The following is a 25,846-nucleotide window of genomic DNA, read 5'->3' on the forward strand; positions in this document are numbered from 1 at the left end:
AACTACTGATGAGAAGTAACGCAAGATGTAGATGTCCCGTTACAAGGTTCTGAGTGCCACGTGTGTGTGTGTGTGTGTGTGTGTGTGTGTGTGTGAGAGACAGAGAGAGAGAGAGAGAGAGAGAGAGAGAGAGAGACGACTGCTTGTGTACGCCTGCAGACACTGAGCAGCAGCCAACTGGTGTTGGCGTCGCGTAAACCTCAGACGAGGCAGCGGCTGCAATCTGTTGCCAGAGCGGACCACTGCGGCACCCACAGGCAGTGCTACCAACTGTAGCGGCCGCGGCCGGTAGGCGGACTTTTATGGCCTTTTAAGTGCAATCTTTACGGTCGTGTTAATGGGGGGCCATCATCAAGATAAGCCAATCGCCGCCGCCGCCCTCTCAACACTTGTTAGCACCGGCGCGGCTACACACACACACACACACACACACACACACACACACACATACACACACACACACACACACACAGGCCGGCCGCTCGCGCCGGAGTGTTTTGCTTGCCGTTAGTGGCTGGGAGAGTGGCCAATAAACTTTATGACCGTAAGGTCGGGTTTCCTCCGCCCCCGCCCTCCCGCTGTCCCGGCTAAGCAGTCGGCCACCGCCGCGCGGAGTGACTTTTACCTCGCCCACGCCTCTTGCTCCCCTGCCTCATTTCCTTCCGCCTTACCGTTCCTCTGACGACTACAGTGACCATGCTGTCTATGTCCGCGTGTGGATGGAGGGCGGAGGGTAACCACTGTACAACATCAACAGCAACTCACGTCCTAACATCTACTGCTCCAGTCGACTACATTATGTAGGACACTTGAAGAAGGAACAAAGAAAGGGCAGAAATTGTAGGACATACCGTCCGCCTCCGTAGCGTAGCGGTAGCGTTACTGCCTACCACGCAGGGGGCCCGGGTTCGATTCCTGGCGGGGGGACTGCGTGTTGTGCGTCCATCATTTTCATCATCATTGACGCCAATGTGGCGTCAACTAAACAGGACTTGCAATACGGCGTCCGAAATCCCCCGCGTGGTACCTCCCGGCCAACAGTGCCATACGATCATTTCATTTCATAGGACATACCGCTACAGACAACACCTTTCTCATTAACAAATTTGAAGGTGAGGTATTACGCTGGAAGCCACCAGAAAAACAATTTCAGGACCTCAAGACCGTGACAAAATGCAGAAAATATGTGGGGACCAGAGGAGTATGAAATAAGAGCCAGAAGGGATGTTTATATTTTCTTGTCTGGATCGCAATGTCTGTTCAGATATTGCGTTTCGGAGTAGCGACAGTCCATCTTCAGATCTCTCCCTCTGGCATGTGGAGACCGGCTGCTAGAACAGAGGAGCCACTTTGGAGTAAGGATTGTCTGTAATCCGAAACAGATAACTTCGACAATTTCCAAACTTTAAGCAGTTATTGTCATCTTCCTTTCACCATTAAACTTCCCTGAAATTCTAAAATGGTGACAAACTACCTAGCGGGAATGAAAATCATTCAAGTAGCGAACGTGTTCAAATGGTTAAAATGGCTCTGAGCACTATGGGACTTAACATCTGAGGTCATCAGTCCCCTAGAACTTAGAACTACTTAACCCTAACTAACCTAAGGACATCACACGCATCCAAGCCTGAGGCAGGATTCGAACCTGCGACCGCAGCGGTCCCCCGGTTCCAGACTGAAGCGCCTAGAACCGCTCGGCCACCAGTGGCAGGCTAGCGAACGTGTAATTGTTTAGGTAATATCTGACTGACTTTGCGATGACAGACGACAAAATAAAAACCTGTGTGTCGACACAACTGTCACGGTTCGCCTTAAGACGTAAATGTGGTTAACTTATGTGTAGAGCTGGGAACGAAACGCTCGACCAAGTTGTAGCATTTATACCTAGTCCAGGGGTGGTTTTTCCGCGGTTTCCCTAAGCCTGATTAGACGTACGCCGGGATGGGTCCTTTGCAAAGACGCAGCTGTCCCCTTTTCCATCCTCGTCCACCCCGACTTTGTACCCGATCTCCAGTGAACTCGGCATCAACGCAGCTTCAACACTGACCTACTTTCTACTCTTCACATCACCAATATACTTGGCAGTATACAAGGTGTCTCCAACAAACGCCGACAAGCTTTAGGGATAGGTTGCTGTACCGTCTCTTGCAAAGCCTCCTAAGGCCGGCCGCTGTGGCCGAGCGGTTCTAGGCGCTTCAGTCTGAAACCGCGCTGCTGCTACGGTCGCAGGTTCGAATCCTGCCTCAGGCATGGATGTGTGTGATGTCCTTAGGTTGGTTAGCCTTAAGTAGTTCTGTTCTAGGGGACTGATGACCTCAGGTATTAAGTCCCATAGTGCTCAGAGCCAAAGCCTCCTAAACAACGCAGTAAAATTTTAGGATAATCACAAGTGAACTGTGTCAATAACGAACAAAACTACACATGTTTATGAACATAAATATGCTATCAATGATCGAATATTATTTTGGAACGAGAATAACTCTACAGCTTTACGTGTTTTAAATACAAAAATACTAATAATAAATACTCATCTGTCTAACAAACACTGAGAATAACAAAGACTATGAGCATTTTATGTCATGGAATTTCTATGTAATTGTGTGATAAAAAGGAATAAAATGATCACTGTGGTGTCAGTCCTGCAACGTATTACACGCTTTTGTACGACGTAGATTCAGAACTCACGATTTTGTTAACTGTACGCAAATTTCTTCAGAATATATTTGTAAAAAGTATTTTTTCTTCTAATCTCATTTCATACCTCTCCCTCCATGTGGATCTAATTCATTTGAAATGATTAATTTACGCTATAATTAAACTTTTGTCGTTGGCAATCTGCCATTCTTTATTTGTAGTGGCGTACTGGCAGCCATCACGTGACATATAATTAATCGCATTATCTTCGGTCTTCACCCACAAGATATTAGGAAAACATATTTTAAATACTTCCGCTATGAGAAAAGACAACATTTTTTGCAGAAAAGTTTTCGTTAAATACACTGTGTGATCAAAAGTACCCGGACATCGACAAAAACAGACGTTTTTCATATTAAGTGCATTGTCCTGCCACCTACTGCCACCTACTCCATATCAGTGACCTCAGTAGTCATTAGACATCGTGAGAGAGCGGAATGGGGCTCTCCGTGGAACTCATGGACTTCGAACGCGGTCAGGTGATTTGTTGTCACTTGTGTCACACGTCTGTACGTGAGATTTACACACTCCTAAACATCTCTATGTCCACTGTTTCCGATGTGATAGTGAAGTGAAAACGCCAAGGGACATATACAGCTTAGAAGCGCACAGGTCGACCTCGTCTGTGGACTGACAGAAACCGTCGACAGTTGAAGAGGGTCGTAATGTGTAATCGGCAGACATCTAGCTAGACCGTGACACAGGAATTCCAAACTGCATCAGCATCCAGTGCAAAGACTACGACAGGTAGGCAAGAGGTGAGAAAACTTGGATTTCATGGTCGAGCGGCTGCTCATAAGACAAACATCTGGCCAGTGAATGGCAAACGACGCCTCGCTTGGTGTAAGGGCGTTAACATTGGATGATTGAACAGTGGAAAAACGTTGTGTGGAGTGACGAAGCACGGTACACAATATGGCGATCCGATGGCAGGGTGTGGGTATGGCGAATGTCCGTGGATCGTCATCTGCCATCGCGTGTAGTGCCAACAGTAAAATTCGGAGGCGGTGGTGTTATGGAATGGATTGGATTGTTTGGGGGAAGAGACCAAACAGCGAGGTCAACGGTCTCATCGGGTTAGGGAAGGAAGTCGGCCGTGCCCTTTCAAGGGAACCATCCCGGCACTCGCCTGGAGTGGTTTAGGGAAATCACGGAAAACCTAAATCAGGATGGTCGGACGCGGGAGGTGGTGTTATGGTGTGGTCGTGTTTTTCATGGAGGTGGCTTGTACTTCTTGTTGTTTTGCGTGGCACTATCACAGCACAGGCCTAGATCGATGTTTTAAGCACTTTCTTGCTTCTTGCTTCCCATTGTTGAAGAGCAATTCGGGGATGGTGATTGCATCTTTCAGCACGATCGAGCACCTGTTCATAATGCACGGCCTGTGGCGGAGTGGTTACAGGACAATAACATCTCTGTAATGGACTGGACTGACGTGAATCCCATAGAACACCTTTGGGATGTTTCGGAACGTCGGCATCGTGCCAGGCCCCGCCGACCGACATCGATACCTCACCTCAGTGTAGCACTCCGTTAAGAACGGGCTGCCATTCCCCAAGAAACCTTCCAGCACCTGATCCAACGTATGCCTGCGAGAGTGGAAGCTGTCTTCAAGGCTAAGGGTGGGCCAACTCCATACCCAATTCCAGCATTACCGATGGAGGGCGCCACGTACTTGTAAGTCATTTTCAGCCAGGTGTCAGGATACTTTTAACGGTATAGTGTATACAGGTCGTACGCAAAGACAATAAGTACTAATACGAAACTGAGACTTGTTTATGAGTAAATCTCTGACTGGTAAGAAATCTTGTTTTCACTGCCGTAAATAGTATTTACACGGTAATTAACAGTATAAGAGGTCAGTACTTAACAATGAATTTACGTAACATTGAGAATAATAGTGCAGCTACGTAGGTGATAATATCGTGACTCTCCGTGTAACAATATTTATTTATCGGGCATTAATTGCTACAGTATTACGCAAAGAAAGCGTATTTTTTGAGGCAGCTGTATATGTTAACAACAGAAGTAAATTGTAGCAACCCAACTCAGAATTATTTGCCTATTTAACAACATAAATGGTTGTTTGCATATGTTTTAGTCGCTACTATGAGTGTGCGAAATATACGCGACCTCACGACTAATAAATCGGGGCCAAGGGAATACCCAGCTCCTACAACGAACTTGTGACGTCACACCAGTAGGCTTGTCCGACACCCCTCGCGAACGTTCGGTTCCGTGCAGAGCCCACGGTAAATCAATATGTAATAGAAACGGTACCCACTAAAAGTCTTAATTTTGTCTTGTGCTATCGAGAACTTGGCACGTTTAAGCACGCAGTCTAGAATTATTAAACTCCTCTGGAATAGTTGTGCGCTTCCCGCCGGAGACGGCAGCTGTTACTCGTTGAGACCTGCAGTGTCACGTGGTGTGACGTACACGCCACGGCCTCGATATAAATATTCTCATCCACGGTTCCAAACATAACAGATAGATACCTTTCATATAAAAAGAGTGAGAGAGACGATATATTCCTTACATCAAAACAAAGAAAAACAGTCGTGTAAAAATTGGTTCTAAAATGCGTATTTTGAAACACAAGACCACTTGTGAATCTTCAGGAGAAGGAAACATATCTACCGAAACAAGTGCTCTTTGCTCTTAGGGGATGCACGTGTCCGTAAAGGTTTGCGGTTTTCCTTTATATCCTGTATGTAGAAAATGAAACCACCTTTTCCTCACAGTGAGATGGTGCGTTTGATGGGTGACGGCTTCTATGCCCTACGATATAATTACAGCTAGTTTATGCTTAGAATGCACAGCCCCACTTGTTACTAGTTTCTCTTCACATACATATTTCCGTTGAAGCTGGAGATCGAGACATTTCAATTTATACAGTTAGTATAGCACAGGAGACGACATTATACTAATATCAAATAATTAATTTTGAAGTAGCTATTGTGCGGTTCTAGGCGCTACAGTCTGGAACCGAGCGACCGCTACGGTCGCAGGTTCGAATCCTGCCTCGGGCATGGATGTGTGTGATGTCCTTAGGTTGGTTAGGTTTAATTAGTTCTAAGTTCTAGGCGACTGATGACCTCAGAAGTTAAGTCGCATAGTGCTCGGAGCCATTTGAGGTAGCTATTGACATTGAAAATCTATCAGAGACGACAAAGGGCTTGGAAGATGAAGCGAGTGAATGGACAGAGCCTGAAAAGGGGTTGTAAGATGAGCATAAACGAAAGTAAAACTAGATTAACTAAATGCAGTCGAATTACATCACGTGGCAATGAAGGAATTAGGTTTGGAAACGAGACACTAAAAATAGTAGTCGAGACACTTTTATCTGAGCAGCAAAATAAGTTAGGATATTACATGTAGACTCGCAAAAGCAGAAAAGTGTTTCCCGAAAAGGAGCAGTTCTTAATTTATAATGCAAATTTAAATGTAGACACTTCTGTCGAGTGTAGCCTTGTAGGGGAGTGAAATGTGAACAGTAGACAGTCCAGGCAGGAAGGGAACAGAAACCTCTGAAATGTCGTGCAACAGAACAGTGCTGAAGATTAGATGAGTAGATCGCGTAACTAATGATGTTTTCCCCGGATCTAATTGGGGAAAAAGAAATTTGTGTCACAAACTGACTAAAAGAAGGGATCGTCTGATACGAAGCGTCCCGAGGGATAAAGGAATAGGCAACTTGGTAATGAAAGGAAGGGTGGGATGTAAAAACTGAAGATGGAGAGAAAGGCGCGAATACAGCATGCAGGTTAAAATGAGTGTAAGTTGGTTACAGAAGTTTCGTAGAGATAACAGAATAAAGTACCTCAAGAAGTTCCATCAAACCAGTGCGCGGAATCAGCACCACAACAGCAACAATAATTAACACACTGGTTATTTTTCCTTCCTACTACTAAGACAAAATACAGATTATTATTCCTCAAATGAAGCGCTATCGTTTCATACACATGACGCCTGCTTTCTGTGGTGTTTTTATTTCGATGTTACGGTAAATATTTTTTTTTTTAAGTTAGTACGGCTACCATCTTTATATGATACCGGTTCAATAATTATATTACACAGAGGACTTGCGGAAATAAAGAACCAGCAATTTGTGCTGTACTCCCTTGTACATTATTGACCACTGAAATACGCAGTTATTTGGCCTTCAGCCTAGAATAACTATGTAGCAAATTTTAACTAAGGAGCAACGATGAACGACAATAAAGTACTGAGACTCGTTGAAAAAAAAACACTTTTATTCACATTTAATTTTAGGGATAGAAACAGAGGTCCTGTATCTATTGGGGGTGAGACAACGATGTCAAAACCCAATGAAAAAATATTCTCTATCCAGATGCCAGATTTCATCACTTTGACATTAAAACCTGTCAGTCCTTTTCCTTCGGCGTTTGCCCACTGAGTGAATGAGAAGGAAAAGATACAACATTATTCCATTCTAGTCAGGTTTATTCTGTCCTATAAGGGCTTCGCTGGCATCATCAAGGGCGTTCACTTCTACAGTTTTAGGAAATTTGTGGCAAGGGCTTATGGGACCAAACTGCTGAGGTCATCGGCCCCTAAGCTTAAGCACTACTTAACCTAACTTAAACTAACTTACGGTAAGGACGACACACACTATTTTATTATTGCAGCCAGTATCGTGATATCTCTATGATTGAAATAAGAGCATAAAATAAATAGAAACGCAGAGAGTATTTTCAAGTTAATTGTGTAGTAATGTAAAATACTAACATAAAATCAAATCAGGACTGCTGTAAACTGAAGTAATAAATATCATTATTACATTTCTTTTAACTTACAAAATGATAAGTTCATACGTTATTACAGATAATCGAGCACACATATAAACAATCGATATCCAATAAGCAAATTCATAATGAAGAGGAAGAAAATGGCAGTGTATTAGATGCGAAAGCACAGTTACAACTGATTCTCTTATACTGAAGGGCCAAAGAAGTTGGCACAGGCAAGCGTCTTCAAATACAGGGATATGTAAAGGGGCAGAACACGGCGCTGCGGTGGGCAACGGCTATATAAGCCAACAGGTGTGTGGCGCAGTTCTTAGATCGTTACTGCTGCCACAGTAGCAGCTTATCAAGATTTACACTGTGTGGTTAAAAGTATCCGGACACCTCCCTGAAAATGACTTAAAAGTTCGTGGCGCTGTCCATCGGTAGGTTTGGAATTCAATATGGTGTTGGCCCATCCTTAGCCTTGATGACAGCTTCCGCTCTCGCAGGCATACGTTCAATCAGGCGCTCGAAGGTTTCTTGAGGAATGGCAGCCCATTCTTCACGGAGTGCTGCGCTGAGCAGATGTATCGATGTCGGTCGGTAAGTCATGGCACGAAGTTGGCGTTCCAAAACATCCCAAAGGTGTCCTATAGGATCCAGGTCAGGACTCTGCGCAGGCCAGTGCATTACAGGGATGTTTCGGAATTTTTTTATTCTGTTCATAATATCAGTTAACGCATTACATGTCACGCTTATTCCTCCGTCGACTGACCTGCTTTGCTGACGCAACTTGCCTCCCACTGCCACGAGAGGGCTCCGAATTATTGGTCGGTTGATTTGGGGAAGGGGAGGAAACAGCGGCGTCATCGGTCCCATCGGATTAGGGAAGGATGGGGAAAAAGTCGGCCGTGTCTTTTCACAGGAACCACCCCGGCTCCTAATTGTAGCGTGTAACACGGCAGCGTAACGTAAGTATGTTGGAAGGTGGAAACACACAGAAAACTGAAAGCACGAATTCGAAAAGTTTGTCCACACATGGAGCGCCTTCTTCAGCATTACAATGCCAGGCTGCACACGAACTCGGCGACGGAACAATCCGGCGCCTTGCCATCACTGTCATGATTATCCCCCATACAGTCCTGATTTGACCCCATCCGATTTTCAAAAAAAAATTGCTCTCGGCACTATGGGACTTGACATCTGAGGTCATCAGTCCCCTAGAACTTAGAACTAAATAAACCTAACTAACCTAAGGACATCACACACATCCATGTCCGAGGCAGGATTCGAACCTGCGACCGTAGCAGTCGCGCGGTTCCGGACTGAAACGCCTAGAACCGCTCGGCCACAGCGGCCGGCATCCGATTTTCATCTGTTTCCAAAACTTAGTAGAATCCCTCCGAAGGGTTCATTTTGATAGTGATGAAGAGGTGCAAGGGAAGGTGAGGTTCCGGCCGGGGTGGCCGAGCGGTTCTAGGCGTTACAGTCTGGAACTGCGCGACCGCTACTGTCGGAGGTTCGAATCGTGCCTCGGGCATGGGTGTATGGAATGTCCTTAGGTTAGCTAGGTTTAAGTAGTTCTGTTCTAGGGGACTGATGATCTCAGAAGTTAAGTCCTTTAGTGCTGAGAGCCATTTGAACCATTTGAAGGTGAGGTTGTGGCTCCGTCAACAAAGTCAAAGGTTCTACAGTGACGGTATCAACAAACACGGCTCTCACTTGGAGAAGTGTGTTAGTCTGGAGAGTATATCGAGAAATAAATGTGTAGACATGAAGAATAAAGACGGAAGTCCATAAAGTCTGTTTATAAAATGCTTCAAGAGTATTCACATATAAAATTCGAAGGCATTTTTCAGCTCGCCCTCATGTATAACAGCTGTCGGCATTCATCTACAAAGTATGTTCAAACCTTTTTTTATATTTCCCTTACTTCCACGAACAGGCGACTGGAGCTCTGTTTCAGACGCCAATAATGTGATAAATACATCGAATGGCGTACTGAGACAGTGATAAAACGCTAATGTTGAAAGCGGCATTAATGCGTGTTAACACTCGTTTCTTCTTAACAGCACTATATCGATCGTGGAAGTGGCTCTTGGCGACTGCTCCAGTTTGTTTACATCGCTGCGGGAGTCGCTTCAGCGGAAGGAAGCAAACGAATTTACCAACACTGGCCGCAGTAACAGGTTTTATCGCCCATAACTGTCGTTGCTTATGATCGTGTAAGCGCTCGCGAAACGACGTCTGTAGTGCCTCGCTTGTTTTACGAGCCCGACAAGCGCTCCTGGGAACGGTGTTTATCGCGAAACAAAACCCGCCACTCAGGCGCTCGTAAAACGTGTGACGTGCAGAACGAAAAGGGGGGGGGGGGGGGGGGACGGAGAGCGGGAAGGGGTTTCTCGAAACGTGTTAAAACGAGCGCACGAAATCCAGTGCGCGATGGCAAATGGCTGAGGGGAGATACGGAGGGTTCGGAAAAAAGAGAAAGAAATAGGGTGAGTGAGTGAGAGAGTGGAAGAGAGAGAGAGCAGTCGTAAATGAGACGTAACGATAGGCCAGGTTGTAAAAGTACTACCCGCAGCGCACTGAATGGCCAGTGGACGAGTGAATGAATAAGCGGATTGGTGAATGAATGGGGGCAGTTAGGAGAGGAAGGGAGGAGTACAACATTAAACGAGCGGCAGTAAAATCTTAGTGGCCTCGCCCTCGTGGCACAGTTTAGAGGTTGTGGCAGCGCGGCGGAGGTGTCAGGAGAAAGGGCGGGGTGCAGCGAGAGGGGTAAGGTCTTTGGCGGGAGTCAAAGATATATAAACAAGGTAGTTAGCATCAAGTTTACGAGCGCCGGGGTAGCTAGCGCGCCGCACGGCCGGCTGTGATCTTTTATGGCTTTTTAAATGGAGTCGCCGCCGAGGTTTACGGGCCGTATAAGAGTGAGCGGTCTTGTTTATAGGCAGCGGGCGACGAAGGAGCGCGTCCGTCCGCCTGAATGGCCGCTCCAAGGCATTGTGGGTGGCAGAGGAGGGATCGCCGATACACTGGGCTGGTAATTGGCTGCCCGCGTTACGCGTTTTATGGCTCGTTAAATACTATCGGCCACTCAAGAGCAACAAGTGTGGCGTTTCAGGTCAGAGGCAGGGGAAAAAAAATTCGTATAATATGTATCTCCAGTGATCGGCAACTCTGGAAGACTGCATTTGGAGGCTCCAACTTCCATCCCTGCACAGTCGACGAGTTTTTTTTTAGACGATTGGAACCTAGCCCCCTTAATTTCGTAGGAAAGACCGACGCCATATGTAATCGATCATCGAAATAATTCAGGGGTCAAACCTGAAAATTTGTGCCCGACCGTGACTCCCACCCGAATCTCCTGTTTCACGCGAGCAGTTGTCTTAACCGCCTCGGCCATCCGGACACGCTTCGCGAACGACCGAAATTCTCAACTTGTCACTCGTGAGTAGTGTCTACTGTCCAATCACATACTTGTTCGCAAAGAGTCCCGCACTCCCACATCAGCCTCGGACGCTCTTGAATAACCGCATTGAAGTTACCAAGGCCACCATACTTACATATATACACTACTGGCCATTATACAATTGCTACACCACGAAGATGACGTGCTACAGACGCGAAATTTAACCGACAGGAAGAAGATGCTGTGATATGCAAATGAGTAGTTTTTCAGAGCATTCACACAAGGTTGGCGCCGGTAGCGACACCTGCAACGTGCTGACATGAGGAAAGTTTCCAACCGATTTCTCATACACAAATAGCAGCTCACCGGCGTTGCCTGGTGAAACGCTGTTGCGATGCCACGTGTAAGGAGGAGAAATTCGAACGATGACGTTTCCGACTTTGATAAATGTCGGATTGTAGCCTATCGCGATTGCTGTTTATCGTATCGCGACATTGCTGCTCGCGTTGGTCGAGATCCAACGACTGTTAGTAGAATATGGAATCGGTGGGTTCAGGAGGGTAATACGGAACGCCGTGCTGGATCCCAACGGCCTCGTATCACTAGCTGTCGAGATGACAGGCATCTTATCCGCATGGCTGTAACGGTTCGTGCAGCCACGTCTCAATCCCTGAGTAAACAGATGGGGACGTTTGCAAGACGACAACCATCTGCACTAACAGTTCGCCAACGTTTGCAGCAGCATGGACTATCAGCTCGGAGACCATGGCTGCGGTTACCCATGACGCTGCATCACAGACAGGAGCGCCTGCGATGGTGTACTCAACGACGAACCTGGGTGCACGAATGGCAAAACGTCATTTTTTCGGATGAATCCGGCTTCTGTTTACAGAATCATGATGGTCGCATCCGTGTTTGGCGACATCGCGGTGAAGGCACATTGAAAGGCTGTATTCGTCATCGTAATACTGGCGTATCACCTGGCGTGATGGTAAGGGGTGCCATTGGTTACACGTCTCTGTCATCTCTTGTTCGCATTGACGGCACTTTGAACAGTGGACGTTACATTTCAGATGTGTTACGACCCGTGGCTCTACCCTTCATTCGATCCCTGCAAAACCCTACATTTCGGCAGGATAATGCACCACCGCATGTTACAGGACCTGGACGGGCTTTTCTGGATACAGAAAATGTTCGCCTGCTGCCCTGGCCAGCACATTCTCCAGATCTCTCACCAATTGAAAACGTCTGGTCAATTGTGGCCGAGCAACTGGCTCGTCACAATACGGTAGTCACTACTATTGATGAATTGTGGTATGGTGTTGAAGCTGCATGGGCAGCTGTGCCTGTACAAGCCATCCAAGCTCTGTTTGACTCAATGCCCAGGCGTATCTCAGCAGCAATGTCGCGATAGGCTACAATCCGACCTTTATCGAAGTCGGAAACGTGATGGTACGCATATCTCCTCCTTACACGAGGCATGACAACAACGTTTCACGAGGCAACGCCGGTCAACTGCTGTTTGTGTATGAGAAATCGGTTGGAAATTTTCCTCATATCAGCACGTTGTAGGCGTCGCCACCGGCGCCAACCTTGTGTGAATGCTCTGAAAAGCTAATCATTTGCACATGACAGCATCTTCTTCCTGTCGGTTAAATTTCGCGTCTGTAGCACGTCATCTTCGTGGTGTAGCCATTTTAATGGCCAGTAGTGTACCTTCCACAGTGTAACAGTAGTCATGATCACCTCTAAGCTGGCACGTCTCGTTGATTCACCCGGACTACGAATCTAACACTGCCGAACTTGTTCAGTTCCTGCGTCCGAGACTGCAGGTCGACCCTGACTCGGCGTCCCGTGTGACATACAGCCGGTTTCGTTGAAACGATTGAACCAATTAATACTAGTTTGTCTTTAAGGTGGTGGCTTTCGGGATTTAGTCCTGACTTGACTCTGAATTGTAGCAGCGGATTTGAATTCATGAAACCATAAACAACGCAGAGCGTGCTCTGCACCGGTATACAACTCCTTCACGGCCGTCGGACTATCTCATTCGCGCATACCACCTAGCGAGAATGTCGGGACCTAACGGTGTTAGGCGGAAATAAAACTTGAAGACAAATTACATGCAATCCTGCGTCCGGCCATCCTGATTTAGGTTTACCGTGATTTCCCTAAATCGCTCCAGGCAAGTGCCGGGATGGTTCCTTTCAAAGGGCACGGACGACCTCCTTCCCCATCCTTCTTTAATTCGATGAGACCGATGACCTCGCTGTCTGGTCTCCTCCTCCCAAACAACCCAACCCCAAATTACATTCAGTGGTGTATCAAACGTATGTCCAAGTTATTTACCCTTTTGTCAGTTAAAGGTTACTTTCGAATGTACCTAGTTTATAAACATTCTGTATACTCAAACTAATACCTAGTAACATGTATCGCACTTTAACATAGAGCCTGCCGCTGTGGCCGAGAGGTTCTAGGCGCTTCAGTCCGGAACCGTGCGACCGCTACTGTCGCAGGTTCGAATCCTGCATAGGGCATGGATGTGTGTGATGTTTTTAGGCTAGTTAGGTTTAAGTAGTTCTAAGTTCTAGGGGACTGATGACCTCAGATATTAAGTCCCATGGTGCTCAGAGCCATTTTTTTTCAAGAAAGAAAACAAATTCTCTGTGTGTCTGTGAGCTACCTGCAAAAAGCCGCTTATTCGGGCGAGAAATACAGGATGTGCAGAAATGTCTCTCTGTAAAAATGTGACTCAAGGCGAGTGCTGCAACCCTCACCTAAGGGGCTGAACGAAGAACGAGTATAGTCTGCCCAGCATGGCAGATGTCTCCCCAAGAATATACGGAGGAGCAAATAAACCCCAATTGCAGGTAATATTGTGCAATGAAATAACTATCATGTCAAGGAAACTGCCACTTAAATTACCTACGTGAGCTTACAGAGTGTAACTGGCTGATATGTCTAAACTTTAAGTAATTTCATGGGGGTGGTTTACAGCTCACGAAGTCTAAGAGTCGGTGGATGCCCCTTCTGGGGGTCGGAGTCGGGTGCTACTGAACGCGAGTGGTGACCAGGATTAACTTCCCACTATGGAAAGTCTACGAAAGATTCGGATGTGTGTCGCTGTGCTCGGTGTGGAAGTTTGCTTAGGCATTTTCTGGTTTTCTCTACAACTTGTGTTTAGCGAGTATGTACATTCTCAGAGGTTGCATACCCGAAAGTACACTCATGCTCATAAACTGAGGATAATTGCAGAATGTAGTGCCACACAACGTGGCAATACACAAAACTGGCGCTAATAGTAAAGGCATATAGGAAACACACGCGACACAGATCTGTAAGTCCACGGTACCGGTGAAAAGTTGAGAAAACCGTCCCGAAACACATGTGCTACAAAAAGCCACTTTTTCCTGCGCATGTACTCAGACCGACATCAATATGGGATATGATCAGCATGCGCACGTACATAGGCCGCATAACGGGTTGGCATACTCTGGATCAGATGGTCGAGCAGCTGCTGGGGTACAGCCTCCCATTCTTGCACCAGTGCCTGTCGGAGCTCCTGAAGTGTCCTAGGGGTTTGAAGACGTGCAGCGATACGTCGACCGAGAGCATCGCAGACGTGCTGGGTGGGGAGGGGGGGGGGGGGGAGGTTAGGTCATGGTGAACCGGCAGGCCACTCCATTCGCCTGATATCTTCTGTTTCAAGGTACTCCTCCACGAGAGCGGCTCGGTGGGCCGTACGTTATCATCGATCAGGAGGAAGGTGGCACCCACTGCACCCCTGAAAAGGCGGGCATACTGGTGCAAAACGACGTCCCGGTACACCTGACCTGTCAAAGACATGCAGGGGTGCACGTGCACCAATCGCAATCCCACCCCACACCATCAAACAGCGACCTCCACACAGGTCCCTTTCAAGGAATTTAAGGGGTTGGTATCTGGTTTCTGGTTCACGCCAGATGAAAACCCGGCGAGAATCACTGTTCAGACTATACCTGGTCTCGTCCGTGAACATAACCTGGGACCACTGTTCCAATGAGCATGTACTGTGTTCTTGACACCAGGCTTTAGGGACTCTCCTGTGACCAGGGATCAGTGGAATCCACCTTGCAGGTCTCCAGGTGAATGAACCATGTCTGTTCAGTCGTCTGTAGAGCGTGTGTCTGGAACAACTGTTCCAGTGGCTGCAGTAAGGTCCCGAGCAAGGCTACCTCCTGTACTCCGTCGCCATCTGCGGGCACTGATGGTAAGATATTGGTGTTCTTGTGATGTTTTACACTGTGAACGTGCCGTACTGCACCGCCTGGACACGTTTCCTGTATGCTGGAATCGTTGCCACAGTCTTGAGATCACACTTTGTGGCACACGGAGGGCCCGTGCTACGACCTGCTGTGTTTGACCAGCCTCCAGTCGCCCTAGTATTCTACACCTCATAACATCAAAATGTGTTCTTTGAGTCATTTTCAACACACGATCACCATTAGCACGTCTGAAAACGCCTGCACACTTACTCGCTGCACCGTACTGTGACGTACACCAACACACCTCTGCGTATGTGGACTGCTGCCAGCGCCACTGTGCCACGACCGCAGGTCAAACGCACCTCACGGTCATACCTCGAGGTGATTGAAACCCGCAAACCGCCGACCAGAGCGTTGTTTCACCATGTATCAGCATTATCCTTAATTTATGGGCATGAGTGTAGACTGTGGTGCCAAGTTGCTGATTGAACAATGTGTACAAGTTCTGGTTTCAGCAGCCTTCACACGCTGTCCAGTCACATTAATCCACGCGACCAAAGCCTGAATTAGTACCTTTTTCAGCGCGAGACGTGTAGGAAGAGTGTCGCTTAGGTTCTGGTAGGTACCGACAGGGGTGTGGAGCCAGCGCTGTAGCCAGCTGCGGCAGGTTTCTCGGTTCAGGGTGCAGGCTGGGAACAGCCCGACCGAGGAGGACCCACAGACTCTCGATTGGGTTTAAATCCGGGGAGTCGTGTGGCCAGGGGAGTGCTGTACAGCAATCGTGATGCTCTTAAAACCACGCACGCACACTGCGAGCTGCGTAATACGCTGCATTGTCCTGATGGTAGATGCCGTCGTGCCTAGAAAAAACAAAATGCTTGTCTGGGTGAACATGGTCCCCAAAGATGGGTTCATACTTCATTTGATCCAATGTGCCTTCCAAAATGGCCAGACCACCCAGGGAATGCTCTCCAGCCTGGGCCCTTCTGATGGTTTTTGAAGGGCGGAGGATGTTTTCACCATGTACACACCAATGGCCGATGGAGCATAAAAAGTGATACATCTGAAAATAAAACCTATCGCTACTCAGGGGGCGTCAAATTTCGGATTGTGGTGCAAATTCCTGTCCTCGTCGCCGATGAAAACAGTCAACTTGGGTAGATAACAAGGCACCTGGAGCAGTACAGGCCAATACGCATCAACGTTCCCTGAACGGTCTTTGAGGAATCACTGTAGGTAGCCAGCCCCTTGCTTCGTCTGTGGTCAGTTACTGAACAGTTACATGTCTATTCTCCAGTACACATCTCCGAAGCCATCGTACACCTTGTCATCTATGGTCCGTAGTGCATCTCAGTTGCCTGGCACCGATTCTGGATAGCCCCATTTCGCCATGTTTTAACAGTTTACTAGCTTAGCCGTTTCGGGAACGCTTCCAACATTCATCCGAAAGCCAGTGACCATGCCGTTTTGTACGTCAGACAAATAGCTCCGTTTCAAATGGTTCAAATGGCTCTAAGCAGTATCTGACTTAACATCTGAGGTCATCAGTCCTGTAGACATACAACTACTTAAACCTAACTAACCTAAGGACATCCACACACATCTGTGCTAGAGGCAGGATTCGAACCTGCGACTTTAGCAACAGCGCGGTTCCGGACTGAAATGCCTAGAACTGCTTGGCCACACCGGCCGGTAGCTCCGTTTCCACGTTACGACAATCACTGCACTGTTGCCCGTGTCTCACGGGCGCGCTTTATACAGGGTGATTCAAAAAGAATACCACAACTTTAGGAATTTAAAACTCTGCAACGACAAAAAGCATGGCTAAGCACTATCAGTCGGCGAATTAAGGGAGCTATAAAGTTTCATTTAGTCGTACATTTGTTCGCTTGAGGCGCTGTTGACTAGGCTGAAAACCAAACTACCCGAGGCAGCCCGTGACAGAGCACTTCATCACTGGCCTCCAAGAAGCCCTGATCTTACCCCCTGCGATTTTTTCTTATGGGGGTATGTTAAGGATATGGTGTTTCGGCCACCTCTCCCAGCCACCATTGATGATTTGAAACGAGAAATAACAGCAGCTATCCAAACTGTTACGCCTGATATGCTACAGAGAGTGTGGAACGAGTTGGAGTATCGGGTTGATATTGCTCGTGTGTCTGGAGGGGGCCATATTGAACATCTCTGAACTTGTTTTCGAGTGAAAAAAAACCTTTTTAAATACTCTTTGTAATGATGTACAACAGAAGGTTATATTATGTTTCTTTCATTAAATACACATTTTTAAAGTTGTGGTATTCTTTTTGAATCACCCTGTATACTCTCCACTGCCAGTGCTGCCACCTACCATCGGTGAATGGTTATTGCACATTCACGTGGAACATATGTGATTGTCATACAAATGTGACTGCACCGCGTACCTACCGCGAAGATTTTGTCCTTAGAGCGGTTTATAAAGCAGCATTAAGCAGGAAACGTAATAAGTTGTGCGATCTACCAGTAGCGGATAGTACTATCAGTCAGACTTTCGTGGGAAAGATCGCCCGAATTGTAGTCCATCAATGTGATTGGCTGCTATGTTCAGATACAGCGCGCCGAAGCGCTAATTTTGTATCATTAATATTATTAAAATGCTTTTCAAATAAGCGAGACTATTAAATTTTATTACGTCCAGAACTATTTTCAGTTCGATAATTAATTCTGTTTATAAAGAGAAGGATTACCAATGGGATCCCTAGTATCTGAAACCACTGCAAACACATTCATTAACCATGTAGAACAGATTATAGTTACCAAAATAGTGCCAGATAGGTGCTACATCCTATACTGAATCAGATATATGGATGCCTGATAGATGAACCAAGCAATAAAGTTGACCAGTTACACAAAGACATAAATTCTCTTCAGGATACGATACGTTTACCAATAGGGAAAGAGCAAAATAGACAGTTAAGTTTCTTGGATATCACCATTAAGATTCAAAACAACCAACACACATTTGACATACACCGAAAACCGACAGTGACAGTTATACGTGAGACATCACAACACCCCTGTTCTCAGAAGCAGGCAGTACTCACATACAAACTGCACAGACTAGAAACGTTACTATTAGATACAATTACAAAAAAGAAGTGAATACCATAATAGAAATATTCACAAATAATGCGTACGAAAGGAACTTAGTAACAAAGCTGAACAAGAATATCAAGAAACAGAAAAGAACAAACAACCAGCTATCATCAACACACGGACAAAATCACACGCATAAAAATATACAAAATAAAAGAATAGGAACAACGCAGAGTGTAAAAAACGAGAAGCAAAAGATGGTACACAATGATATGCAACCACAAATACACATACAATATAAAATATTTTCAAAAAACGAGGCATAAAGAGAGTCCAACAAACCAACAACTCAATTGAGAAATGCTTCCCAAAAACAATAGCGAGGAATGGTCTATATAAGAAATCAGGAATACACGAACTTAAATGCAAGCCAAGTGATGGAAGATAACATAGGTCAAACCAGGAGGATATTTGACACCAGATGCAAAGAACATGTAAGAGCATGGAAGTATAGGATAAATCATTCAACTTTTGCTGAAAACTCACACCAACATCAATATAAAATTACAACCAGGAACGCAAACATGGAAACGGTAACGATAAACAGCAACAAAAAACACCACATCACCTTACAAGAAAACTATCGCGTCCTTTTAGATGTAGTCACAACAGAAAAGAAGTAACTCACAAATGATCAGATCAACTTGTCAAACCACACACTCTATAAACTGATACACACACACACACACACACACACACAAATAGTTTCACAGGTTGGCAACACTCACAACGTGAACGAAAACAAATGAGTAGTCGTAAACACTGTTACTGTGCGGTATGAGAAACAGTTAACAAAAGTAAAGTGTAAATATTCAGCGCAAGAAACAGTGCAGAATGGCAAAAGCTGCCACGTCTCAATGTGAATCGAATTCTTTCGACGTCAACCGCTGCTAGCAAAGAGGGAAGAAGCAGAATAAGTAAGTTGCACATCAACTTCATACACAAAACATAGTTTTTAACCTGAAAGAACCAAAAATGCACGAACGTATGTATCAAATTTGCAGAATAACCACGGAAGATGCTTTATAAATAAAAGCGAAACGCGTCTGGTGTAATTCTTTTTAATTAAATTGCAGTCAGCTCAAGACGCATAACCAATAATAACAGGTATTGAGTTTTAATTTGAGGAACAATGAAATTATTCACAACATTATTTTATCAATTTTTCTGGATGTTGAACTCTGTGGCCATGGGTTACATTATTTTGATAAATACAGCAATCATCCAGTTTCGTGTGTACTTTTATTGAAGCTAATATCCCTTGCAATCTTTCACACATTTTCAGTTAGCGTATACGCTCCAGCTGCCCTGAAGATGGGTGAAAGCTTAAATGAAAATAGGCAACAAAGTGGCTCGTTACCATATTTACTAAAATAATAAAGGCTACTTTCTACCATCTTGCAACAACGTCGAACGAGGCATTCATATTTACTCTATACGCAGTACGGATGTCTTCTTGTTCTTTGTGTACGAAATAAACACGTAAATTGTTAGTTGTTCCTATACTGTCGGGCCGGCGGCTAGGCAGTGCGAAGTAGCGATATCTGTTACGGAACTGCTGAATGACTTACCATTCCACTCGCGCCTCTATCCACCTGCTGGCGAGAAGTAGAAATAAATGGAATACTGGCTTTTAAAAATGATACCAGACCCGTAGCAACCCAATCTGCTAAGCGAAAGAAACAGGTTTACAGTGCATGCACCTAACAAGCAGGGAATTCCGAGAGGCTGTTGGTTGCAGAGCTAGAAGAGGGACGTGTTATATGGTGCGTGCATATTCGAAGTTCAGACGTAAAATATTTGAAAACATTTTCGATTTTACTTGTTGAGATCAGCTTGAAATCAGTTTTGAAAAATTATTGTAGAATGTTTTTGTAGTCTCAGCCTTAGAGCCTTAAATTGACACTTCGCCACTGCTCGTGATTTAAGAACGCGGTGACTGGTACGGTAGGTTCCACTTTCTCTGGTTTCTCTACGATGGCGTGGCGCCTTTCTTGATTCTATGCAACATACTTATTGGAACTCTGCCGGGAAAACCTGGCTCGAATCGAACAGCTTTTCCGAAAAGTGCATAGAAGTTTGGAACAATATACGAATGAATATCCAGGTGGGACTAATATTTTCCATGTGCTCAGAATCTTCTGTTTTCAGGCATTCACTGCGTGACAAAAAATGAGAAGCACCAAAGAGACGTGACTGCACATCAGTGTAACTCCGTATACGTGCACACCATAGGTGCGATTGTGAATAAGTACAGTTGATAGCCAAGAACGAAGTGCGCGGATTAAAAGGGGTGTAAGACAGGAATGCAGTCTTTCGCCCCTACTGTTCAATCTGTACATCGATGTAGCAATGAGGGAAATAAAAGAAAGGTTTAGGAGTGGAATTAAAATACAAGGTGAAAGGATATCAGTGATACGATTCGCTGATGACATTGCTATCCTGAGTGAAAGTGAAGAAGAATTACGTGATCTGCTGAATGGAAACAACAGTCTAAGGAGTACAGATTATGGACTGAGAATAAATCAAAGAAAGACGAAAGAAATGGGAAGTAGTAGAAATCAGAACAGCGAGAAAATTAGCATCAGGATTGATGGTGGCGAAGTAGATGAAGTTAATGAATTCTACTAGTTACGCTCCGTCCAATGACGGACGGAGCAAGGACATCAGAAGCAGACCATCATTGGCAAATAGGGCATTTCTGACCAAGAGAAGTCTACTAGTATCAGACATAGGCCTTAACTTGACAAAGAAATTTCTGAGAATGTACGTTTGGAGCACAGCATTGTATTGTAGAGAAACACCGACTTCGGGAAAAGAATCGAAGCATTTGAGATGTAGTGCTACAGACGAATGTTGAAAATAAGATGAACTGACATGGTGAGGCATGAGGTGGTTCTACGCAGAATCGGTGGGCAAGGAGAAGGGTCAGAATGGAACTTCCTGACAGATTAAAATAGTGTGCCGGACCGAGACACGAACTCGGGACCTTTGCCTTTCGCGGGCAAGTGCTCTACCAACTGAACTACCCAAGCACGACTAACGACCCGTCCTCACAACTTCAATTCTGCAAGTACCTCGTCTCCTACATTCCTAACTTCACAGAAGCTCTTCTGCGAACCTTGCAGAACTATCTCCTGTGAGAAGGGGTCGTGAGTCGTGCTTGGGTGCTTGGGTAGCTCCGTTGGTAGAGCACTTGGCCGCGAAAGGCAGTGGTCCCGAGTTCGAGTCTCGGTCCGGCACATAGTTTTAATCTGTCAGGAAGTTTCATATCTGCGCACACTCCGCTGCAGAGTGAAAATCTCATTCTGGAAACATCCCCTTGGCTGTGGCTAAGCCATGTCTTCACAATATCCTTTCTTCCAGGAGTGCTAGTTCTGCAAGGTTCGCAGAAGAGCTTCTGTGAAGTTTGGAATGTAGGAGCCGAGGTACTGGCAGAATTGAAGCTGTGAGGACGGGTCGTGAGTCGTGCTTGCGTAGTTCAGTTGGTAGAGCACTTGCCCGCAAAAGGCAATGGTCCCGAGTTCGAGTCTCGGCCCGGCACACAGTTTTAATCTGTCAGGAAGTTTCATATCAGCGCACACTCCGCTACAGAGTGAAAATCTCATTCTGGAAGGGTCAGGGTGATAGGACATCAGGGAATGACTTCCATGCTACGAGAAGCAGCCGTAGAGCGCAGAAAAAGTAGAGGAAGACAGAGATTGAAATACATCCAGGAAATAATTGAGGAAGTAGGTTGTAAAAGCTACTCTGAGATGAAGCTGGCACAGGAGAGAAATTCGTGGAGTGCCCCATCAACCCAGTCAGAAGATTGACGAGTCGAAAAGAAAACAGTTGCAATTCTTTGCGACAGCTAGAACTACGAACAGAATGCATTTCTGTTGTTCGTATTTAGTGTTATTGTTAGGCCTGGTAGATTTCATAAGAGGCGTGAACAGTGTCAAATGTTGAGAGATCACTGTGAAGGACACGGAGACGCCGCGTATTCGTGCGAGACAGCGTTATCAGCAGTTAAGAGTGTGAAAGCGGTCTTAATGAAAGTTTCCATTTGGCCGGCTGGTGTAAGTATCCAAATTCGAAGGGTGTTCGGTTGTGAAAGGGGCCTGACTGCTTGGGAATGTGAGGGCAGGCAGACTCGTCATCAAGGTTCTAGGAACTCTTATCCGATCTCTGTAAAGGAGGATCGCCATATTCTGCACCGACCTTCTGCAACATTGTGTTATGCCGCACCATTGGTCAAAGACTAGCAGCAGGTGTTTTGGGAGTTGCCGTCCCATGCGTAGGATGCCATTAACACCATAACACAAAATGTTCTGTTTGGAATGAGACAGTGACTGTGAAGCTGATGAATGGCGTCGCATAGTGTTCATCAATAAATAGCAGTTCTCTATTATGCCAGATGAGCGTTTTCAGCAAGTATTGGGTGTGGTCCTACTCGTCGAATGTCTTGGAGAGGCGTACAGGTGTTACTCCTGGCTTCATGGTGCTTGAAGACATCGGATATGACTTCTGATCATTACTGGCAATGGTTGATGCAACAATGAGGGCGCAACGATACTTCACAGACATATTTATTCCTAATCTGTTACTTTTCATGTGACAGTATGTTGGTGCCAGTGTGTCTACGAACTGTCTAGGTGCCAGTAAGATTCCCATATGTGCCTTCAATAGAACATGTGAGGGTCAAGCTCGGGCGTCATGCCCATCCCAATGTGTCCGCAGCTCGTGGTCTAATGGCTAGCGTTCCTGTCTCTGAATCACGGGGTCCCGTGTTCGATTTCCGGCCGGGTAGGGGATTTTCTCCGCCCGCGGACTGGCTGTTTGTATTGTCCTCATCATCATTCGAGAAGAGCAGAGATTGAAAATGGAATGATTTGGAACCTGTACGGGCGCTGATGACCACGGTGTTGAGCGCCCCACAAAACTTCATCAATTACAAGCCGAATAACTGCTTGCATTACGGCCAGGTGTGGACCAACGCGTTACTCACTTGCTCAAATTGTGAAGCTTTTTCTTTTTGATAAATCAACTAATTTTACTGAAATTGTAATATGTTTGCCTGTACATGTACATCACGTCTACCGATTTCCGCCCAATTTGGATAATTACTTCAAGGTGTTTTTTTCATGGAGTACACTCCATTCAATCAACTTTTTGCCGTACGTATTAAGCAACAACAGTCATGTCGCACTTCATTTCGTCTCCTTTATTATTGTTTCCAATTCCTTAAACACAACTTTTTTTACCCTCTCAGTATGTTATCTATTCGTTCATATAACTCCTGCATGTTATAAGTCTATTATTCAGCTTACTGACTCTGAAAGACATTGGTGGACTAAAAGCTTCAAATGTGTGTGATTCAATTCTCCCTCAGCACTATCTTTTTTTCTGCTATTCATTACTTTTTTCAGCTCTGGCAATGATTTATTGAGGAACTCTACGAGCAAAGGGTCCCTACAGGCGGAGAAGGAAGTCATCATGACCTTACCAGAAACTGTGTGGAACAGCTTTGGAAATTTTTGGCGGGTGAGATGCGAGGAATCCGGTGGACCCAATGGTGCGTGCCCGCTGAGCCACGGCTTCCGCAGCTCTACACCACGAGTGCTGTCCGGTGTCGTGATACAGTATGGCCGACGGCAGCCACTCACTCCATTTGTACTTGGACACTATTCACTATGACATCATTGTTCGTGCTTAGCACAGTGAGCCTCTTCCTCGTTGACACTGTGGCAGGTGGAGTCTGTTTCTTGCTGTGTTGTATGTGATGAGTCTTCGTACACTTGGGGAAATGCAAATTAAGTAAATGTTCTGTTTGTTGTGGTAACTTGTTTGCTATTCATTATTGCACCTGTCTTGCTTTCCCACGAAGCAAGGTGGCACAGTGATTAGCACACTGCACTGGACCAGCATTTTGGAGGACGACGGTTCAAATCTGTGTCCAGTCATCCTGATTTAGGTTTTCCGTGATTTTCCTACACGACTTCAGGCAAATGCTAGGATGGCCCCTTTGAAAGGGCACGCCGATTTCCTTCCTATCCTTCCCTAACCCAATGGGACCGATGATCTCACTGTTCGGCTCCTTCTCCGAATGAGCACCACTCTACAGCCCACGTCTCCTTACTGTTGAGTACAAAATCGTACACAACAGTTTCCATTGCGCTCGGGCTGTTGGCATGCTGTCGGGTGGAACCTTCCTGTTGCACAATAACGATCGCCCCCGCACTGGCGCTCAGTCGAAGGCCACGCTTCAGTGATTTGGTTGGTAAACACTGAAGCATCCTCGATGCAGTCGGGATCTTTTACTGTGTAATTTTCACATCTTTGACGATCTGAAGAAAATTATGGCTGGACGTCGTTATCAGTCAGACGCGGAAACGCGAGAGTGGCTGCGGTTGTGGATCCGTCAACGGTCGACAGCTTCTACGAAACAGGTATTGATCTCCGCGTCTCGCAGTGGGATTAATGTGTTTGGTGATTAGTTTTGACTGGGCCAGTCCATGGTCCGACAGTTGCGGGTGTTTGGTTTTCATTTGACGGCCCCTAATTTAATATTCAAATCTCTTCCGTTAACAGGCTCACCACGAATGAAGGGTTATGGCGCGGAACAGGAGGGTGGGGGTAGAGGCGTAGGATCCACGTTTAGAGACCGTGCTGGCCAATAACACAGCAGTGAGATTTGCTCCTACTCCGTCGAATTCATAAAAATAAAAAGGGTAGCCGAGCTGCGTTTGTAATAAAATAAAAGAAGTTAGCGCGACCGGTCTGTGTGAACTGGCGAAGAACCGGAGCGTGGCGTGGTGTGGCGTAGAAAGAGGTTCGAAAAACGTTGCCGCGGCAACTGTTCCGCTCCGGCACACACACACACACGCACACACACACACACACACACACACACACACACACAAACACTCACACTCACACGCACGCAGACGCCTCACAAAGAGCCACAAATCACTCGGCCCGCGACAGGGCACCTTAGCAAGTGTACGAGCACACCTAACGCCGCATGCCTAATCGATATACGGCAGAGAGAGAGGGCAGGAGGCTCGACAAACGAACTCGTATATATTCACAGACGGCGGGCCGGCCGCTTATTTACGAGCCGCAGCCGCGAGGGAACAATGGTGATACATTGGACAGCGGCCGCAGGGGGCCAGTGCGAAGCGGGGCGGCTGCGGTGTGTGGCGGGGGGTGCTCCGTGCGACGCACTCATCGCTTATTCCGGCGGCGCGGCGCGGCGGGTTTTCTGCGGTGTCGGCCGCGTCAAGGAATTCGGTCGCCGCGGGGACGGCCAGCCCGCCGCCTGAAAATGCCGCCGTTCGGCGCGTTTGAAACGTCTTTGGCCGCCGGACGGTTTCCCAGCGCCTGCGACAGTAGCGCCGCATAAGAAGAAACATCCCGCTGTAAGCGGCCTAATTGCTTCTGACTGCGTGGTCTTAGCAGTTTTCTGTCCTCTCCGGAACGGTAGTAACATTTTCCTCGACAGGTGGACGCGTGCGCCTATACCTCCCACGCCGGACGTTAGAGAGCACGCAAGCAAAGGGCTGTAAATGTAACTCGAAACAGGCTCATCAGAATAACTCACATTTGAGTCGAGTCACACAAATGGT

At 46.3% G+C, this 25,846-nt stretch overlaps 1 non-coding gene across 1 annotated transcript; it reads left to right on the forward strand.

Moving 5' to 3' along the window:
* The first annotated feature begins 856 nt into the window (after window positions 1–856).
* On the forward strand, window positions 857–927 carry Trnag-acc. Its single transcript has one exon. It is a non-coding gene; the product is annotated as a tRNA-Gly (tRNA).
* The last annotated feature ends 24,919 nt before the right edge of the window (window positions 928–25,846 follow it).

Source organism: Schistocerca americana, chromosome 10, assembly GCF_021461395.2.
Source record: "Schistocerca americana isolate TAMUIC-IGC-003095 chromosome 10, iqSchAmer2.1, whole genome shotgun sequence".
Taxonomy (NCBI): domain Eukaryota; kingdom Metazoa; phylum Arthropoda; class Insecta; order Orthoptera; family Acrididae; genus Schistocerca; species Schistocerca americana.